General features: G+C 37.5%; 1 long non-coding RNA gene across 1 annotated transcript; it reads left to right on the top strand.

Annotated features, from left to right (window-relative positions):
• The first annotated feature begins 909 nt into the window (after window positions 1-909).
• On the top strand, window positions 910-21,896 carry LOC104836081. The gene is made up of 3 exons (XR_774804.1): window positions 910-999; window positions 12,970-12,972; window positions 21,884-21,896. It is a non-coding gene; the product is annotated as an uncharacterized LOC104836081 (long non-coding RNA).
• The last annotated feature ends 1,056 nt before the right edge of the window (window positions 21,897-22,952 follow it).

The following is a 22,952-nucleotide window of genomic DNA, read 5'->3' as shown; positions in this document are numbered from 1 at the left end:
CTTGCAACTCACGTACCCGTGCCTCTAGGATCGAGGTGGGTTTTTCATCCCGCTTCCTTATGTCCTCTCTGTGGTCATGCAGATAAAACCACAGGGTACACCGTGGTGTGTACTTTCTATATCCTCTCTCTTGAGGAGAGGAATGCTTACTTCTGATACTCCTTATAGCAGAGATACAGGCCCATACAGGTGGAGGGTCAGACATATCCTCTGAATTGCTGGAACTCCCAGGACAGTTTCTCCATAGCTGAGATGCAGGCCTGTAGGGAGGAAGAGACTTCCTTCGTATTGCTGGAGTTGGCCAGCCACTTCATCCACTGTTTGTCCCTTGCCTTCTTTCCAGGACATTACTGCCAGCAGGTTGGCATACGACAGTGGTGCACTTCATAGAAACTTCCGCCACATGGGTTGTGTGCATTGGACTTCATCTGGATCTGTGGGTAACTGCTCATTATCTGGATCATTATAAATCATCTCCAGCACAGCTAATTCCCTTAGGTACTGGATACCTCTCTCCATGGTGGTCCACTTGCCTGGTTGACATACATCTTCCTTGAAGGGGTACCTTTCCTTCATGCCTGACAGGAGTCGCCTCCAGAGGCTGAGGGCTTGTGTCCCTTTTCCAATTGCTTTGTCAATGCCTCCTTCCCTAAAAAGGGATCCCAGCTGCTTGGCTTCCTGATCCCAGCTGCTTGGCTTCCCTACCCTTTAGCCCTATTGTCACAGCATCGGAGAAGCCAGGTAACAATGTGCTCACCTGGACAACGGCTGAAATCCTTTCGCATATCCCGCAGCTCACTCAGGGATAGGGATCAGGTGATTACCTCTGGTTCTGCCTCTTCCTCCTGTTCTTGTGATGACCCTGCTTCATCTTCATCCCTTACTAAGCAAATTGATTTTTTTGTGTATTTCTTTTTCTGTATAGGGGCAGCTGATACTGGCACAGGTTGGTTCTCTGGTTCAGCTGTAGTGCCTGTCAAGGGGGCTGGAGTGGCTGCAGTGCGTGTCGCGGGGTTGGAGTAGCCGCAGTGCTTGTCACAGGGGTTGGAGTAGCCGCAGTGCCCGTCGGTCTGTTTTCCTTCCCTTCCCCCTGAAGGTGCTGCATAATATCGAGCAGCATTTGGTAGATACTGGCCAGGGCCCAGCACTGTGCGGGAAGTTGTGCCTTTTTGGAATAGCCACAGCATTTTCCTTCCAAATATTCTGCAACTTCATCAGGGTCCTGTAGTTGTTCAGGAGTGAAGTTCCAGACCATTAGACGTGAGAAGTTCTCTAAATACCTGCCCATATTCTCCCACATGCCATGCCACTCATGATTATCCAGCCTCAGGGCAGATCTCTGGGTGGTATTCTTAAATAATTTTTGTTTAACCTTAAACAAGACCTGGAACATATTTCGAAGACATAGCAATAGGAACATGGTGGCTTGAACATCCCAAGTATATTAAAAATTCTCAAAAGCTGTTGTAATTAGCCTGAAGGAGAAAGGGGAGGTGAAAGAGCAGGACAAAGTATCCCCTCCTGTCTTCCCCGTAGATTGGGTGTGTTTACTAATAAATTCTGAGGAAGATGCCCAAGATATGGGCATGACAGCGATGCTGCATACAAATACCAGCTTAACCTCATGACCAGTGATGTAATCATATCATAAGTCGACATTACCTAGTACAGCAAAATGATAGTCCTGATCCCAGAGGTGATAAACAGCACCACAGGGAATACATAGTGCATATAAGAATATACATAGCACCACCATGTGAACAAATAAACCAGCATTGTGAGCAGTGACAATTTAACTAATATATAACTAATATAACAAATTTGTTCTAAGATGCTCTGGTCAGATCTGTTGTTATCTCAACCCTTTGTGCCCCACGTTGGGTGCCAAAAAGGACTGTCATGGTTTAGTCCTGGCCGGCAACTAAGCACCACATGGCCGCTCACTCACTCCTCTCCTACTGGTGGGATGGGGAGGAGAATTGGAAGGAAAAGGTAAAACCTCGTGGGTTGAGATAAGGACAGTTTAATAGGACAACACAAGGAGAGAAGTAATAATAATGATAATACTAATAAAAGAATGTAGAAAGCACGTGATGCACAGTGCAGTTGCTCACCACCCAGAACTTGATGCTCAGCCCATTCCAGGGCCACGATCCCTCCTCCCTGCAGCCAGCTCCCCCTCTTATATACTGCGCATGATGTCATATGGTATCAAATATTACCTTGGCTAGTTTGGGTCAGCTGTCCTGGCTGTGCCCCCTCCCAGCTCCTTATGAAAATTAACTCTATCCCAGCTGAACCCAGGACAGTGGCTCGTGTAAATTTTATATTTTTAACCACTGAGGCATGGGACAGTGAATGACACTGGGTACTGTTACTTTAAATATTATGCAGTTGTTTCACCTGCTAAGGAAATAAATTTTGAACATTTTTGGTGATACTTCACTTTCCAAACCACCTAAGCAGAGTTTTTGACAAATCTAAATCTCTGATGGGGAAAAAAAGAGGATGGAGGGAATATCAGAAATTTCCAATTACTGTTACTGATAAAACATTTTTAAAAAAATTAGATAGACTCCCTTGAAAATAACTTGAATGTATTAGATTCTGAGTACTTCTGAAATCTGCCTGTTTAATTTCTTCAACAGGAGCCAATAATTAAATGCACTAAAAAATGACAAGATATTGAGGCCACAGTTGTACATAACTGAGGAGATGATAAAATCCTAGTGAGGATATTCTGAGTCCTGTGATAAGCTGCAAGTATGAGGTGTCACTGAAGAATACCAGTCCTTTCCTCTGTGTATTGTACATTGTGTGTACATTAAGAATGAGTGCTGTAGCACCAGCTTAGGATTTGTTTTCCTATAATGGCTTGTGTTTTCGGCTTTACCAAGTATCTAATTGAGTAGTTTAACTACAGGCAACTGAGAACTTCATATAAATAAAAATGTGAAGGACTTCAAGGTAAAAGAGAAGGTCGAGTCCTTCTGAAGTTGTAGGTGGTTTAGTGCAAGAATGTAAAGGTAATAGTCTTAATAGGTCTCTTTTGCACTTAACTTCCACTGTGCATATACATGCCCATTTACTTCTTGGCAATCACTGTTTTTCTCTTGGTATTGTGGCTCTACCTCTATTACTCTTCATGGGAGAAATGCTTTGGGTTTTTTTCCATGTTGCCTGCTACCCTGACTCTTTTTCACCACTGAATATTAGACTGCTGCCTTGGTTGTGCTGGATCTACTCCTGGATAACTTCTGACTCTGTCAAGCCACATTTCTTCAAATCTCTGAGTATCTCCACCTCTTATATTGTAGTCTTTATAAATCTTTCCAATAGCTGGATGGTAATGTTTTTGATAGCGTATATCCAGAGGTTTTGTCTTCAAACTAAGGTGAAGTTAGAGAAAAGTTTAGTGAAACTTGAAGAGATCCAGCTCATCTAGGCTTGAACTGTTGCAGTCCACTTTTATCGTGATTAGGAGCAAGCAAAAAATAATCACAATCCTCCATGAAGGAAAATTTCTTTGGAGATACCTAGTTTTATCTTCCTAATTTTTGTCTATCTAAATTGACAGAAATTACAATATACAAAATAATTCATTTCAAATAAACAAAGATTCTTTTGAATCGGGGATGACTTTTTTTCCACCAGGACAGATTAACTCATTGGTTGGATTCCCTACGGCTCATAATTAGTGCAGGTCCTGATCGTCATGGGTCCTCTGGCTGTGGACAGAAAGTGCTCTCAATTCTAGTATAGGGTGCCTGCACAAATACTGCCATTCTTTGAGAAGTATTGTTCAGAAGTTGCTGAAGGTGAAAGATAGAGTAAGGTGATAGGATTTGCTGATAAGTGAAATTTAACCATGCACTGATGTTGTTTGGTTTTAGTACATTTTCATTTAACATTGAGGTTTTACTTGAGTTAGCAGTGCTTTTGAACTAAAGTTAGTGATGTTCAATAAATTCCCCTTGCACAGAGGGAAACTTGTTATGCTATGAAGGTAAAATTCAGTCATTCACAAGCACAATGTGGTCAAACATTTAATATTTTTTTTTTAGCAAACTCTTCCAATCTTAGAAAACTAACTTCCCTGTCATGGTTTCTAAGGTGATACTGTAAAAAAGCTATATTCTTTAATTAATAAAGTAACTGACAACAACGGCTAGGACATATGGAAACACTGTGATAAAAGTTTTATTGTTTCACACAGTGTTCTGGTCTAACTAACAATCTTTTATTATCACTTATCCAAATCCTGAAGGAATATTTGCTTTCTTAGGCACTTGTGCACCTACTACAAGCCATTAGAGAAAAAAAAAAAGGCATGAAGGCTGTTTTGATCTTGTGACTCTTAGGATGTGAAAATGTGAAAGGATTGCAGGAAGAAAAAGAAGAAAATGCCATGGATTTGAAAATAGAGAATTAATTGAAAAATCATACTGAAAGAAATAGCTGGCACGCTTCCCAAACATATTACACATTTCATATTGCCTTTCTGCTTAAGGACGGTGAAAGAATTTCACTTCTTGAGGAGAGCCCTTTCCAGTTCCTTCCTGGGGCAGCATTAGATCCACGGTTTGCTTGAGCAGGGCTCTGACTAGATGCTGTCTAGCAAATGAAACCATGACACTGATATACTTCTGTGAAATGGAAGTAAGGAATATATGCCAAAAGGAGTGTGGTACAGATTACAGTGCTGTCATGCTGGTTTAGATGTGTTTTCAATGCATCAGGTGCAACAAGAAAGGAGCGGGGGGGCTAGAGGGGAATGGCCACTATCCTATTTCCATTCTGAAACACAAGATGGAGGCTTAGGTCATCGTTCAGACAGTTTTCTTCAGAGAGTGCATCTTTCAGTCTGAATTTATCAAATTTGAACATTTGTCGCACTTCTACCTTAACTAAATTTATGCAGGGGACTTGTAATAGACCAACATAAAGGATTCTTATTTCAGAGACAAACCAACTACTGAGACATCTGAGCAAGAAACCCCAGTTAGGTTTATCAACAGAAAAGAGCATCATTTGTTTTCAATACTGATGTCTAGTTAAGGCATAGGTATACCACATTATCACCTCAGCTAGCTTAACGAGCAGGCAGAGTTCAGTGCTCAAGCATGTTCCTGGGCTAACAGGGATAGGTGTCATTCAAGATCTCAGTTATCAGAAGTTTAGCCAGCTTGATGGACTCTGTAGTGTGCTCTGTTACATGCTGATTCTGGGAAATATATGTGGAGTCAGCTTTGGTATATCTGTATCGACTATGTCTATGATCCTGCAAGAAGGAGAGACAGAAAAGGTAGGAGAAATATGTCCTGGTTGAGTGTTAGTGAGCCTTTCTGCATTGAGGTATCTGAGATTAATCATTTCACCTTGAGTGTATACCTGACCTATTCCAAATTTAATTTGAAGTGTTTTAAGGTGTCAAGGTTTTAAGCCGTGTTTGCCAACCTAAGTTATGACTGTTCCAGTTCTTCCATTTCAAAATAGCTTCACTTTACATTTCTGTAATTGAGAGATCTAGCTCATGTTCTTCTCGGGCGTAGTTTCTGGGGTAATAGGTACTAAATAATCGGAAAGAGTGAAAGGAAACTCGAAGTCGCTCTCTCCCTCTCATGCAACTTCCTTGTAACTGTTCCCTGTAGCATATGTTTTCTGTAGCTGTTTTTCTCTAGCAGGTACCCAACACTGTAATAATTTTGCCATTGAAATGTTAATGGGCTTTTGTAGGTCGTTTTGTTTGTGTTTTATTTTTTAAGTAATGCATTCTTAGCCCAAAGTGTATCTCTCCTCTGTGCTGTAGGTTCAGCCTTTGAGGTAAGGGGCACCCCTCTCTGCTCCTTGCAATCCCTTCTCTGGGCTGAGTGTTCCAGCTGTGTCTGGACATGGCGGGGAGAGGTACGGTCTTTAGCATACTTGTGCTTTGGGCTATGAAAGAGGGCTTTTGCCTTAATTTACCCAGGATTTCTCTGAGGGGAGACCTGGATGAGCAAGAGTGAGGCATGCAGCATGGCCACCTCTTCTTGTGAAGGCAGGGCAGGGACAGGGCGCAGGCTGGAGCCAAGGCTGTGAAGGAGAATGGGTGTCTGCCCCATATCAGAGTTTCAGCTAATGACATCAAAGCAAAAAAGCACATGGTCATGTGTTAAAGACTGTCCCTAATCACAACAATAATTATATAAACTCTTAAGCTAAGTATCCTCTTAAATACTATCTTGACTCAAGAGTACTTCCACCTGAGAGAGGTAGATGGAACTCAACCTTAGGGAAGTCATCAGAAGGTGGGAGAAAAGCTTAAAATGCGAAATCCTGGGTACCTGTGAAGTTCTATAACTATTTTCAATTTCACTTAGAACTTTAAGCCATCTAATTTCCTATGTGTCTACATGCATTTCTATCACTCCGAATAGTCAGAAGTTCATATGGTACATATTTTCAGAACAAATACTCAGCAAAGTTGTAGCACATGTTGATTTACTGTCTGTTTCACCTTCAAAAGGTAGTGTGGATAGAATTTTTTCTACCTATAGATAACAGTAAATTTATATGCACATGTATTTGTGCTGTATGAGTATGAGCTAATGATTAGGCCCTGTAGATCCTTAGGAAACTTCTGTACCTTAAATATGCAGCGTCAAACAGAACCATACAAGATACATTGAGCTAGAGTTTGGCTATGTCAATGTGTGGCATTCTAGTGGCTGGCCTACAAACCCTTTTGATTTCCAGTGTTCAAGCTTATTCTCTGTGCAGTGGAGCCCTAGCCTTGCTGTGCTTGCAATGCATTACGCTGCCTGCATGCAAAAAGTTATCTCCAAAGCAGGTGGGATCATACAGCCCAGAAACCTTTAAAAGAAGCAGCTATAGTGGTAGACAAGAAGATAGAGTTCCTTGAAACCCAGCCTGCTAAAGTGACATAGCTGTTTGGCAAGACAGAGGAGATCTGCAAATACATATATATATCTCTCTCTCTCAATATATTTATGTAATTTCTACATATATAATTTATAGAATAGAATATATATATAATTTCTATATTCTATTAAGAGTAGTTGTATTGTAATTTCAGTACACTGCTGTATTGCTCTGCTAAATCAAAATCCTTTGTGACATCAAGTGTCTACAAATGAGTAAATTTGGTATTAAGCATTAAACCCTCTTCATGTGGAATATTTTAAAGGACCTGGTCAGAGAGTATTGAACTCTGACAGGGAATACTTTGCCTAAATCCACACAATGGCTATTCAGGGAAGCCAAGTAGATGTGTATTGATGTCTTTCTGTTGTTTTAAGTTAATTTCATGAGTTCTCTGGACTCTCTGACAAAAGAAATTAAACTTCATTCTGAAGAGGCCGTGTCATATCTGTATGTGCTGTTACTATCAACAAGCTCTCCGTGGGAGATTGCTCTTAACCTAATTTGGTTGCTACCAGAAGGTATAAGACAAATAGTCCATCAGGAAGTAGTTAGTTAAATTAATTATACACTCTCTTTCCACATAGTGTTGAATATCTTCTGGTGGTTGTAGCAAACATTCATTTATGTTTTAGGAGGGAGTATATGTTAGATATGCTAATATGAACTTTAATTTCAGCATATGTTTCACAGGTCTTCTTTCTTATTCTTTTCTGTGCAAAGGCAGCATTAAAACTATACTATTCTGCTGTCATAGTGCAGAAGAGACAGATAAGGTCCTGTTGATGCCCAGTAAAAATGTGCTCTGTTCCAAGGTCTGGCTATTGAAGATGTCTTCAGACTTCAATGAGCTTCTGGGAAGTTTTGTTCCAAGAAAGACAAGAAAATGACAGAAACTTTGTAAGGTTTTGATTAATGAAAGGAATATAACATTGGTCTGTTGGTGGGGTTTTTAACTGAAAAAAAAAAAAAGTAGAAAATAAATGTGTCAAAACATCAGTCAGGTTGAATTGGCATATTGTTTCTTTTTTATTGGTAATCTATGGCTCTGTCCTGTTGATTGATTTGTGTTTTCATCAATTCATTAATTGATTGTATTCAATTTGATCTTTTTAGCCTTTATTAGGATAACAGTAAGATGATACAGGTATTGTAAAATTGAATTTTATCACAAAGAAAAACCAATGCATTGACCTGTCAATTAACAGGGTATGTGTTAGACAGAAGCAGGTAGCTGTGCATCCACTAGGTATGCATTATGAGTCACTTACTTACTTACTGAATACAATCCAGCCATACGTGAAAGTTTTGATGCTGAGCCCAAAGTAGTAAAATCAGAGTAGAAGGGTTTATTAGTCTGGGTACATGTTTCTGTTAGAACATTAAGTAATAAGGATTGGAGTTTTTCTTTTCAGAGTCAAGATACAAAAAAGTTTCCTGTCTCATTAGTGTTAAAATTATCTCACTTGTTGCCTAATGACCTGAGATGACTCCTTCAGTAACGGATTCTTTTATCAATAAACCAAAATCAGTGGCTATGTTGTTACGGCTCTCCCGGCCCCCTTCTCTTTATTTGACCTTTTTACTTCTCAGCATGACTCCCAGTGACTGTTTCAATATAGCAAAACATCCATGGAAGTCAGTAACTGCTCTTGGTTAGGAAGTTGGTAACTGCTGTTGATTATACTCTTTCGTTAGTATCGCACATTACAGAGAAAAAGCCTCCAACATAGCTGCATAAAAAAGAGGTTATTATGCTATCTGATGTTTTGTTATGGCATTCAGTGTTCCCTCTTTAGGAAGTATATGTGCATCTCAACCTATGTACCTGATGGAAAGACACGCTTCTGAAAATAAATTCATTAGTGAAAGTACCACCCTGAGCATTTGTATTCTACCATGCTCAGGACAGTTAATTATAATCTTGAGGGTATGGTGGAAGACCTGCTATTCCACAAGCAAATGCTCTTGTGAATGAGAGGATTGTAAAAATATTGAGATGTAATAATTAATTTTAAAGGTGAAATTCAGCTAGATATCGAGAATCTGCAAAAATCTCAAGTATCCAGACCATGCAGCAGTGAGGTCTGATGGAGTCTCCCAGCAGAAACTTCTTACCTTTTCACAGAAGAGTTCCTCATGTTATCTGTTGCAGAAATTAGACTGTTGAAAATCCCTTGAGTTCAGGGATATGAAAGGTAAAATAAAATGCTTGTTATTTTACAAATTAAATAGCCTCCAGCAGAGAGGGCAGAACTCCATCAGTTAGATTGCTGCCATGCCCACTTGCAACAGTAAGTCCATGCAATCCTAGAACTTGGGAAAACAAATAATAAATAAATAAATAAATAAATAAAAATCTGTCTGCACTTAGGTCAACAATACTGTAACAGGGGAAAGCAATTTGGGTTTAATAAAATTCAGCTGCTGGAATTGAACTTACAAGCCTTTAAAGAAATTTCTAATGCAATACTGGAAAGGGGAAGAATTGTATGTAATTTATTTTTACTTCAAGTTTACCAGATCAAACATATTGTTCAAATTGGGAAGAACATTGGTTGGGCTTAAGAAGTTATTTTGATGCTATCCTTTATATTGTTTGAGCAATACACTCTGTAGCAGGTCTATTGATATGAGCGGATCTTGCAAGAACAGTAAGGTACTAGTGAGGTACATCTGGTACTGTATTTTCTAATCTTCCTTTATAGAGAATTTATTCATGCTGAATAACATTTTGCGTCTCTTATTAACAGTTCATATCTCAGTCTCATATACTGATGTCATATAGATGATGTGACATGGTAACCTGACTCTTGAGCTTATAACATATCAGTTCTTTATAAGTCAAGGTATTGCCACAAGAAAGTGGCAGGGAGACAGAAATGGAAGCTATTAAAGAAAATAATTCATGTGCTCTTAAAAAAAACAACCACAAACAAACAACAAAAACCCCTCCAAACCACATAGGCTTCTTAAACTTGGGGTCTTTGGAAGAAGTATGAGAATATTGATCACAGTAGTAAATTCATTATTTCTCTTTGTGTTTTTTCTAAGTTTATTCTAATGCCTTTGGTTATTGTGAAAAGCAATGTATTAGAAATCAAATGCATATGAAGACCAGTATCCTGCCTAGCAGTAGATTCAGAAGGAAGGCCACAGGGTAAGAGCAAAACAAGCACACAGATTTTATCAGTGTGCATTCTCAGTACTAAGAACACGCAGCTCCAATGCTTCCTGAGCCTGAGATAGTTTCTTGTGTTTAAGATGGATTATTCTTCCATGCATTTATCAAATCTCCCATTAAGTTACCTAAATGAATGTTCCATGAATGTTCATCCTATGGACAGGCAGAGGATGTGATATTGATTTTTTTTTTTTTTTTTTAAGCACTATTATTTGTACTCCAGGTTCCTGGAAATACTCGTTTATTCTACAGGCTGTACATATACCTGAGAAAATCCAGTCTTCCCCCCTTCCTATATTCTGTATCCCACTTTTAAGCCTTCCCCCATCCTTCTCGGAGGTCTGTACCTAGAGGTATTCTGGCCCCTAAATTAACTAAACAGCTAAAATCTATTAAAAAAAATTTCATGATCTGCATTAATTGTGGTTTGCCTCCCTTTTTCCTATTGTGGCAGTGGGTAATAACCAGCAGTCTTCAGGTGTAAGGCTTGAATGTCTGACTGAGACATTTCATCCCTAAATTAATATTTGCAGGGGCAGATACTCAATCCAGTATCATAATTCATCAAAGTCTCTGAGGACGACCTTCCAGCTTCTGTAACTGCGATATGATGCTGCACTTGCCTTTGTGGTTTCATGCCTTGTTAGCTTGTAATTTAATGGAAAAGGAATAATAAACTGGAATACAATTTCATCTTCAAAATTAAGTTTCTTTCCACCTTTCCCTCAAATTCTCTAGTGGCATGTTCCTATATCTATTCCCTGAAACAATATTTTTTGATAACATCAGAAAGCTTAAAGTGATTGGAAGAGTTTACCTGGAAATCAGGAGAGTCTAGTAAAATGCTGTATTGTAGCACTGACTTTTGGGGATAAATTTGAGCAAACTACCTAATCCTTCTGTTTCTCACCTGTCTGAATTAGAGATAATAGTATTTTACTGGGATACCAATCTGCTGAGCCATTTTAGTAAGTTGGATCAGGTAGGTATAAAAGAATAGATACTAGAAAAACAAATGAAAGTATAAACCCTTGTTTCAACTGCAAAAAAATATGTGGAAAACAGCCTGTTAGAAGTTGTGTCAAATTGCCTGTGGTGTGGAATCTTGTTCTTCAGGAGCTGCTGGAACTAATTCTTCCCTCATACCAATTCTACATTGTCCAGTGGTGTGGCAGCCTGTGATAAGAGACTGTTCCACATTTAGAAAATAAGAATAGCAGCTGAGCTAAGGATGTTGCTGGAGACTTAACTTATATATTTTGACTTTTAAGGGCTTAAGTCAGACCCCCAACTTTATTTAAAAGTATTTTATATTGAATTATAATCATCATCCTACTTACCTCCCATCTGCTAAGCTGCTTAGAAAATAAACAGTATGTACTGCCTAAGCATATGCACTGAAAATAAACTGTCAAAGAACCATTACAGGATTATTCTTTTGTTGTAGCTGTCATTGGGTGAGCTGTTCCTCATATGCTTGCTAAATTATATGACTTTTTTTTTTTTATACTCTTTGCTTTATATGCCAAGGTGTCCCTGCTCACTTGTTTTATATAACATGTTACTGAAATGAAACGGAGAAGCTTTATTCTGCAGCATTCATTCCTGCCTGCCAGATGGCTAAGTGACTTCTGCTTCAGAAGTATCAACATTTTCTTACCCTGACAACTGGATTTACAAATTGTGTGATTTGGGTATCTTGAAATGAGAGGCAAGCAGCTATTTAAAAAAGAACCTGCTACCTGCCTGTTCTCATTTAGTGTTAAGTCTCTGATGTGATCCTTAGATACTTCACTCCATGCCAATCTGATCAGAACCTCCTATATGTTATCACAACCCTGCAGAAATCTCTCCTGGTTTTACTTATGTATTGAGATCTCTGGGTAAGAGTAGATGTTTCTTTTTATTTTATATTACCTTATCCTTCACCTCTCCTTTTCAAAAGTCAAGTTTTATTTCCCTTCACCATACCTTTGAGGGTGTTTCACAAGAAATTATCCACAGAACATATATAAATAAAAAATTTATATTGGACTGTTTTCCTTAAAAAGAGGAGTATTTTATAATGATTAAATTAATACTGTATAATGTTCCACAGAAGAGAGCTACATGAACTGTCTGAAATTCACGGAGAAGGAGAAAAGACTATAGAAAGAGATATTTAAGCCCCTTAGCCAAAATATTCTGTTTCGTCTATGTAAAGGCATGGATTTGGGGGCATGAAAATCACAAACAAATACAGGTCAAATGTGACAGATATCAGCCAATGAAAAAGAAGAAGGTTATAGGTAGCAAGAATTCTGAAATATGATGTTTCTTATTTTCCTTTTTAAATAGTAAGGGGAGTTTGTTTTTTCAGTTTCAATAATACAAAATAAAGTGGCATTATTTCACTTCAGGTCAAGCTCTATGGCTTGAGTCTTGTGAAACAGAATATGGGGGTTTGGGTTGTTTTCTTTTCTTCATGTTTTTCTTTGCATTTGATTGACCTGAAATGATGTTGTGTTATTTGGGTTAGAGCACTGTGCGGAAAAATATGTTCTCAGCAAACTCGATCCTAGCAATCCCTTAGGACTTGCTATCCATTGGAATTTACTGAATATTCTCTAGCAGGTGTTATGCTGCTAGGTCATTATATTGGGGAACCCTGAGTCAGTCTTAACAATATTATTAAAGCATAATGTTGCTGTAAAAAAAAAGTGAACAAATCACTGTCTTCAAACTAATAATATTGGAATGTTGGTCCAAAAGTATTTCCATCCTTGTCATGTAAAGGTACTGTTGCAGGAATGGATGTTTTCACATAATGTGAACTACTACCAGACATAATAAATTTGCAGGGGTTGATACCAGTGATATACGAGGCAGTTGGAAAATAACACTTCAATCTCTTTTGACAGTAGGCTTACATGATAACAGTCCTCAGCAGTTCCTCAGCTGGTACCTTCTGCTATGTCAATAACTATTTTTCTTCCTGCATGCCTGGAACTGGCGAGCTTTGCTAGTATCAGATATCGGTGGCTGGATAGATTGTCTTTAAATCTCCTAGCTCTTTAAATGAATGCAGGAAAGCAGCTAGAATTAACGTGCAAGTTTATTTTACTGGGTTTGTTTGTCTGTTTATTTCATGATCAGCTATCACAATGATTTAGATTCCTATTACAATGACATATTCCTATATGTCAGCTTCAGAAAAGAAGTTAAGCAATGACATGGGAATAGGACTCAGCCCCTTTCTAGGTTTTCCAACTGTTCCTCAGATAGTCCTTTAGGATATGTTCAAATATTCCTTAACAGTTGCAGAAAATTCAGGCAAAACATTTCAACCAGAATAGTGCAGATCCTTCTAAAAATGGGACTATCCGGAAAATACATTATTTAGTCTTTTTCTACTTTAAATGCGGGTGAGTTGTTTGCAAAGCTGTGCAATTTTCCTGCTTTGAGGGAGGGCCTGAAATCCTTAAAGGGTACAATCTTTGTCAGAGCTGTGCTTTTCCAGATCTGGTCAAACTCTCAGTTTATAGGTGTTGCTTAGAGAGGGTTTATTGAACTGCAGATCTGGGGTAGCATTGCATATTCGCTACTGCAGGAATGAATCCTGGCAGCAAGGCAGGAGCGACTCGCCCTGCAACTCCAATGCATGTGTGCTACAAGCCAGACTTACGTCACATAAGAAACCTTGTGTCTTCTATGACCTCTTTGCTCGTACCTATATGCTGTGATGGTTAGAAAGCTGCGGTTGAGATTCTAGAAGGAGTAAGAACTGGAGAGTGGCTGAAGAGGTAACTTGAGGAACAGTGTTTGAGGATGGAGACCAGAAGAGCAAGTCTTTGAGACAGGGAAGCTGGAAGTTGTGTAGGCAAGAGACAAAGACAAGTTAGGGAAAAGGATTGAGAACCACCATGGAGGTGAGGAGGCGAGGAAAGCTGACGTGGAGAGGTCAGGAAGGTTACCTCAGGCAGGTAGTATTGACTAGGAGAGAGAATGAGAGAGAGGGACAAAGTGAAAACTAGGTGGGAGATCACACAGGTAAAGGCAAAAGCTGGAAACAGAGGGTAAGGATTTGGGAATTGCAAAGAAGAATCGTGAGGAGTGGAGAATAGGACCAGCGCTTGCATAGAATTACATAACTTTAGGATCCAATTTTCCCATTTTGCTGTATAACTCTCAAGGATGCTAATGGAGAGTATGTATGTATCACTTGTGGAAATTAAACCTTTATATAAACAAAGCTTTTTTTTTTTTTTTCCTGTTGACCGCTATCTTTTCTTTTTTCCCGGATTTATTTTTTCCAAGATGAATTTTACTGGAGCATGCATTTATTTGCCTAATTCTGAGGTAATTTTAGTCACAGTTTAGCAGAAAATTACCTATTCATGCACCCAATCTGTATAGTTGATAAGACAATTTCAGAATAACAGAAATATAAAACTACAAATAATACTCCTACAAATAATAAATAAAGGAAACTAACTTTGTCAAAATTTAACAGTATTCATCATGGAAGCTAATTTACACTAGTTTATTATAATTCAAAGAAATTGAAATAATTCCAAGTAATTAAATACCATTTGAAAAACTAGTAAAACTATTATTATCAGATAATTACTATTATCTTTCACTTTTAAATTTGTAAATATTTGAATTTTCTTAAATATAACTATTATTTTCAGTGGAATAGCTCTGATCCTGCTAATGCTGGCATATATGCTTGGCTTCACATACTGTCAGCCTCCAGCAAAGTTTTGTGTGTTCCTCTTCATAAAAGTTCTATTCCTAATAACAAAATATTTTATAGTAGTAAATAATTTCATTAAAAAGAATTGAGTAAAAGAATCCAAAGTTTTCAAGATCAGTGTGTTCATTGTATACTGCATAAAGCTTCAGGTTTAAGGAACTAGAAAGTATAGGAACCATTGTCTTAAGTCAATAGCTGTATTATTATAGTTAAGATAACAGTGTTCTATGGACAGGTTAACCATAATTTGGTCAGGATTTTGTTTATTTATTAATATGTATTTGTTAATGTGACATTCTCTAAGACAGTTGCTACTCATCACTGTTAGTATCAACTGCAATACATAAACCCATGCTAATGTGTTTATCAGAGATACAGACATTTCTATAACAAACTTCAGGCTTTTTTTTTTTTTTGTCATTTAAATGATCTTTCTTCCTCTGTCTTGAGGGTGGATGATAAATTAGTACCTTGTTCATCCTCTAAGCATTAAGTTGTTGGGGTAGGTTTAGGAGGTCTGGAATAGCTGTTTGACTGGGGTTAAGTATTCGTTTCTCTAAGCAGTTTGGAGCAGGTTTTTGGGGCATTGAAAGGTGGCAATAGATGCAAACAAAAATATGTTGTATAACTAATCGTAATATATTCTAATCTTAACTAAATTGTTAATGTTACATTTGTTAGCAATTATTTATTAACTCAAGCAGCTGTCTATGGTTTGTCTGTTGCAGCAGGCAGTTATCCTACTGGCCTACACTGAGTCAGGCCACATCTGCTTTGTATAATTTTAGCTTGTGATACTAATAGGGAGTTTTGGAAATCAAATGCGTTGTTTCTAGTCCTGAATCTAATCCTTTTCTTACTTTTTATCCCCTACTGGTCTCATTCTCCTAAAATCTTGTTCCCTCTCTATCCTTCAGAGGATGCTTTCCTTATAATTGCTGTGTTATAGTTTGCCTAGAGGTATGTAACTGCTCCCAACCTCCTGCGGCTGAAATTCTTGCTGTAAAGATGTTTTATTTTCCCCCTGTCTATTTCATGACTTTTGCAACCTTGCTTAAAAGTAAAATTGGATAGTAATCCTTCAGAGTGCTTAGATAAGCCCCTCAGGGAATGATAATGATATTGGCCATTTTCTAAATAGCTGAAACAGAGCTTCTGTTTGAAGGAACCATTAAAAAGATGAGTAATCTCTGGTGACAGATCTTCACAATGGTATTTCAACAACTAATTAGGATTGTTGTCACAGTTAGTGGCATTTCTTCTTGGTAAAGCAGCATGCAAAGTAGCCCTTATATTACAAAGTACTGTGGCTGACAGCCCCGAAGCGGGTGATGGCTATGAGGTCAGTGTGCAGCTGCCCAGAATAGTGAAGAAATGATTAAATGTCTGCAACCTCGGAGACAGAGATGTTCTCCGACTAATTCTTCTGAGACTGACATGTCATCTGGTGCTGACATGAAGAATCTCTCTAGACGGAATACCTTACCTAGGAAAAGGAAACAGTCACTAATGAAAAAAGTAAAATATTCACATTGTCCAGAATCTATGCAGTATATATGTAATCTTGGGTGGTGAAATGAATTATCATATTTTCCAGACTAGCAGTCCATTTGGAAATGACAGAATGAAAATAGTACAGAGAGAAGGAACTGGAAAAATCAAGATTTCACTTGACTCCAAATATCTTCTCTTTTTTAGTGGCAACCACAAGTTTTGCCTTCATTAATTCAGCAGCTGATTAAGAGAACAGCCTTTTGATATTCGTACTTTCTTTAGTGATTATAACGTGCTATAGTTAGAAAAGACTAAACCAGTAAAACAATAACAAAAAGTATATTAGTTGTATTAATTATGATGTTTGGTGAGAACCCATTTTTTCTGAACATGTTTTGACTTTTTTTCAGGCAAAAAAAAAAAAGAAAATGTGTTAATATAATTCCTTGAGATGGTAAAACAGTATACGTCTACCATCAGCTTGATTAATTTCAGTACCTGATTACTTTGAATAAGCCAGACCAAAGCCAGCTTTTTTTCCTGTGACAAAAGTTTTTCATTAACATTTGCTTTACACCACTGTGGGGATGAAACAAAACATTTTACTAGTTTTGAAATGGGAAAAACTATAGAGTCTTATAGGTGTTCTCACTAGTTTGGGATGATCAAGGCCCCATGCATATCTGTATTTCCCTGCAAATTTCTTGGAATTAATTTAAAACGGTGGGAATCTGCACTTACTCAATTGTGCAGACTGTGTACTCAACTCTATAAGGAATAGTTTCTGAGATATTCTTTTTAATTTGTACTTATAATAACTGATACAAAGAAGAAAAAATACAATCCTGTCAAAATATGGTATAAAACTATATATTTTGTTTCCTTCAGAATTAAGTTGGGTCAAAGTTGACATTTCTGTCTCCAGAAAAATTGAGAAGTCATGATTTTTTTTAAAACTCTAAAAGTGACACAAAGCCAAAAATTACTTTATTTATGTATTTTGAAGGAAATTTAAAGGAGACTTTGAGCTTTTTCTTCTAGCTTCAATCTTGCTTAAGTTTGACTTCAAATACATTTCAAAATTGTTTCTTTTTTATTTGTGAATGTTTCAGGTTTGGTTTGGGTTTTTTATGAGAAGAAATTAGTCAAAGTTGGTGATTTCACAAAATCAGAATACTTTAATTGAACAAAATCTTCTAATCAGCTGATCTCCCAAACTATACGAATTATGAAGTTCAACATCTCATCCTTTCAAAGGCAATAACAAAAAGTACCATATGTAGCTGGAATGGTAAAATACCCAGAAAATTTTCTTGGAAGTTCTTGCACTTCTCTCCTGTAGTATTCATTTTCATTTTATACCATACTTTGTGAAGTCATAAATAATCTTGAAATAAGCATTTGATTCTTATTGGTATTGCCTCTTTTTCAGGAAAGTATTTTTGGCTCTCTGTTTCCCTGTTCCTTTCCCATAATTACATAAGAGTTTTCTTCCCAGTCATCTAAAGTATGCTGAGGAGGAACATTTACACATTTTTTTCAACAGGGACAGCTTAAAATACTTCAGATCCTGTTCTGCTTATGAATTGCATTTTGTCTTTCCTCCGATGTAGTTGTACAGTGACAACTGTTTGTGAAACCATGTAATAACCCCAATTACTGGAGTGACTGAAAAGTAGAAATTGATCTAAAATAATTTTTTTCTACATAAATCACTTCAGTGACCTAGTTCACATAATCAACCATATGCACGAGTGTGTTGGCACAACTAGTAAACTATGTGTGAATCTAATACATGCAGAAAAAGTACAAATTTCCTCAGGCAGTTTTGCCACTGTGAAAAATGTATCATGTAAATGCATCCAAAATTAAATGCTCCAAGTTGATAACATGGATACCACTCAGTGTATTAACAATCCTCTGAAAAATTAGGTAATATCATTTTCTTTACCGATGAACTGCCAGGTCTAACCCTGCCCTGCTCTGTTATGATTGTCCAGAGCAGAAAGGAGGACATTAGAACCACTTGTTCATTTCTCTACAGCATGAGGAAATGTGAAACTTAATGTTAAAATTCATGTTTGTTTTATAGTAGGTGATGGGTTTTTTTAGAGCAAAGATATAACTGAATCATGTTAGAAAGTAACATTACAACAAAGCCCATTTTCTGCCACTCCAAAGTTACTGCAAATCATCTGAAGAAATCAATAAAGTTGGTCATAAATGTGTAAGGTTAGGCGCGTTGTACATACCTTAGACTTTTCAGAAGTGAAATTAGTAGACAAACTCCACTTTCTTGTTTATGTTTATTAATATGGTGAAAGTCTATTAAGCTAAATGGAATTACTACTGATTTTCACTTTATAGTGTTCACTGTATTTTGAAAGAAACAGTAAAGGAAGAAACGTTATTAGAACTGTTTGAATTTGTGATGAAACAATGTTTGATTAAAAATGCCAGGTATTCAAGTAAAAATAGTTTCATGGAAGGGGTTTCGTTCAAATTTCTGAACTGAGAAAGAGATTGCTAAATTTCTATTTTATTTCCTTCTTGTGCACTTGGTTACTGGAGCTCAGAGAGATTCCAGAGCTTTGAGGCTTCTTGGGTTTGGGGTAATTGACAATCAGGTCCCTGTCTCTGAAGTAAGAAGCCTGGGAAAACTGCTAACTCCAGCCTCAGTCAGAAAATTTAGACCCCACCTCGACTGGGAGTTGGGTGCCTGGAAGATGGTGATGGGTTCTGAGCTGTAGCCTCCTCCAGTCCTGCTACAGAAGTCCTTCTATTCTGCATGAGGTGATCACCACCTCGATACTGAAACTAAAGTGTATTCTCCCTCTGTTTCTCCATACATTTTTTTCCAGCATTCCAGTGGCATCCTACACAATTACTGTGACTGACTGTTTATAGGCCTATCTGTATATTTGTTGAGGAATTAGACATGGCCACGATGGGAGTGTTTAGAAAACTGATATATCATGCCAGTGTTAGAGTTTAAGATGAAACTCTGCTGGACTGACATTCACTGACAGCACACTTCATAATAAATAGTTAGTTCTTAATCATCTTTCATTATCCCTATGTAATCTAAGCAGTTAGTCCCCAACAATCACATCCTAAATTAAGGGTGAGTAAACAACGCCACTGAGATGATGTTCTGTTGCCCTACATATTGCCCTATGTGGAAATAGTCCTTCATAGCTGAAGTGTAGAAGCAGCCAGGCTCAGAGCTCTTCCACCAGGCAAGCCAGAGTCTGTGTAGTATACAGTGCTATAAAACAAGGAAGAGGAAGATATGTGGGGGTAGTGCTGAATAATTGACTTAATAGGTCTCGTGACCCAGAAGTTGAAGCACAGAAAACACCAACAGCAAGTTTTAGGCCAAAAATCGTACGTATATTTAGATACTGAAAGATGCAGGTTAAACACATAATGTGCAGTATAAGTTTGAAGAGCTTTTGGAAAACATGCCATGAACATTAAAACGGTGACCTTTTCTAAGACAATATAAACGTTTGGCTCTACTTCTTATTTATATGCTGTGGATTGAGGCTGCAATCAATAGTGAAACTTCGGTGGAACCAGCATTCATTTCACAATTATGTTAACTTTGGAAAAAATAATATAATTTCTTCCTTCAAATATAGAAGGATTCATCTCTTTGGTATCTTTATATAGTCAGACATCTGAGAGTGAAATACCTTTCCTATAAACTAACATTTCAAATTAGACTTCAATAGCTAAAAATGTCTGTTTTGTTGGAACAGAAATCTAGATGCTCCAGGAGAATGAGTATGTTTAAAAACATCAACTGCAACATGGCCCTTCAAAGCACAAATCTTCATAGGACTCCTAATGAAATTACAACCCCAAATTTGAACAGAAGCCTGTACAGCATTTCAAACTTTTATCAGTACATTTTTCACCTAGTTCCAGCAGTGAGCCAAATGGCAAGCTGTCAGAATAAAAAGTAACAGCGGTCTTAAGGACAAATTGATGTAAAGATTGATTTAATAACTTAATACTCCTCTATAATTTGCCAGAGTTTTAGGGAATATTTTATATGTGTAAATAGTTTTATCTATATTTTAACAATTAACTTCAGTTAAAACCAAATTAACATTTTGTGCCTTTTGTCTTCCTCTCAACTATATTTTCTACTATAACAGTATCTTGTGGTATTAATGCTGTCTATCTCCTTGCTAATTCAGTCTTTTCGGTTAATCCATATGATTAATTAATTTTGTATGATTGCAGAATGTCCACATTTTAGAAATATGGGTACTTTAAATAAAATTCACATTTCTGAGTTCCCTTTATAACTATTGCACTTACCATATTGCATGTATATTATCTCCTTTAGAAATTCTGTCACTGTGTACCTGGAACATACAATATATGGAACATAGAACATACAACTTTTCCTGGATGACATTGAGTATGTTGAGATTAAAGAAAGAAAATAATTCCACACATCGTTTCTCATATTCTTCGATGATTAATATTCCTCTCCAGATTTCAGTAGCAAGATATAAGCTGTTGAAAAGCTTCCTATAATCTGAAAGAAATCATTTTAGAAAGCAAGCTTGCTGCATGCTCTGCAGTCATAATTTCATGGGAAGTAATGTCTTAAGAAGGATGTCCTTTTTCACCCAGTGTGGAATTTTGATTCTGAAACATGATTGTCTCTCGTGACATATGGTTAAGTTTTTAGTATTTAGAAATTTAAGGCTACATGTAATAAAAGTTAGGTACCTACATGAGAGTCAAAGTGGTCTTTACACACAGAAATCAATAAAACTTTTTTTTAATTCATTTGCCACCTTAGTCTTGAAGTGTCTAGGCTTCAGAATCTGCTGAGATATCTGTGAAAAGAAACTAGAGCTGAAAAATGACAAAAAGTGGGGAGAAGAAAAGTTACTTTTCAGAAAGATAATGACTGTAAATTGAGAGGGGGAAAGTTGGAACTGGTTGAACTGGGGACCTGGGAGATTGGCTGAAAAGATTAGGAGGAAGGTTTAGAAGGGTCTGCTTAGGAAACAGGATGTGACCTGGAAGCTGGGTAGGAAAGGGAAAATTGGACAGGGTGTTTTGCATATGTGAAAAGGAAATTGGCTTGGAGCACCTTGACTGGGACGGAATGACCCCAATTAGATCAACAGCTAGAAGGTCGTAAATAGCAGATTGTTCAGAAATTGAGGTAAGAACAGAAGAGAATAAGGCAGAACAGGAGTATACATTAAATAATGCAGCTGTGCATTAAATTATGAAAGTAATTCTGATCATAAAAAAAAGCCTGCAAAATCTGCAGGTGTGAGACTATTCTTTCAAGATGAATCTGTGCTTTTTAATGTATTAACGGGTGTTTTAAGAAGCCTATGTAAACCATTATGCATGGAAACCCCTTTTTATGATTGTTTGGAGAGCTCTAGTCTGATCTAATGAAATAACCTTAATTACGTATCCATATGCTCGATCTCATTTATAAACAGTGGAGACAAAAAAAAAAAGGCATTTTTTTGCTGCTGATACTGCTATTGTTGTTATAGCCTGCTGCTGTGGGTATCACTGAAGCAGTTAGTTCCCTTCTTTCCTTCTGTACTACAGTATGTTAATTCCCGGAATGCACTCGCTGTTCTGATGTGTATTTGGTAAACCCAATAGCCTTCTTGCAATATTTGCTTATGAAAACATGTTTCTAAAGATCTATGACTGCAGTAAAAGCTTGTCTGGCTTCCAACACTTGCACACACTTGCGCACCCACATTTTTCTTGAAAATAGTCCCTTAAGAAAGCCAGAAGCATGCAAATAAACACAAACCATAGGTACCTATATGGAAATGGGTTGTATGTTTGTGGAAGAACAGGTGGGTTAATTTAGCAACATCCCTCCTAAAAAAAAAAAAAAAAAAAAAAAGGAAAAATCTCAAGTGTTTGCCTGATTATTCAGTGGGATTTGGAATTTGAAAGTTTAATAGGAATGCAGTCACATATTTGGTTTGGCTTTGATCTTAAACCTAGACTTTCTTAGCACAAAAAGTGCTGCAACATGAAAATAATGCTTCTACAGGTTTTTTTCATTTCTCAGTGGTGTGGCCAGGGAAACACTACAACTCTGTTCTTGCAGGCTTTTCTACAGGTTTCAAAGCATATCATCTCCATCGTATTTATGGAGTTCTTTCCTGATAGGAATAGGTGAACCAAGTACAGTGTCATAGAATAATTTAGTTTGGAAGGGATGTTTGGAGGTCATTTACTCCAATCTCCTTCTTAAAGCAGGTTTAAGCAGATCAGGTTACTCAATGCCATGCTCGATCAAGTCCTGACCACCTCCAAAGATGGAGATTCCACAGCCTGTCTGGGAAACCTCTTTCAGTATTTGAACACCCTTGTGCTACACGAAAAATCCTTTCCCTGTACCAAATTGTGTTCCTTGCTTCTTAGCCTGTTGCTGTGCACCTCTGGGAAGAGTCTGACTCCGTCTTCACTGTATTCTCTGGTCACGTATTTGTAGGCAGCAATAAAGTCTACCCCGAGCCTTTTATTCTCCAGGCTGAACTGATTCAGTTCCCTCAGTGTCTTCCCATACATACATCCAGTGCAACAGTCCTTGACCAT

The sequence above is a fragment of the Haliaeetus leucocephalus genome, unplaced genomic scaffold (genome assembly GCF_000737465.1).
Source record: "Haliaeetus leucocephalus isolate CR32 unplaced genomic scaffold, Haliaeetus_leucocephalus-4.0 Scaffold439, whole genome shotgun sequence".
Classification (NCBI taxonomy): Eukaryota; Metazoa; Chordata; class Aves; order Accipitriformes; family Accipitridae; genus Haliaeetus; species Haliaeetus leucocephalus.
This window is presented reverse-complemented; position numbering and strand designations above follow the sequence as displayed.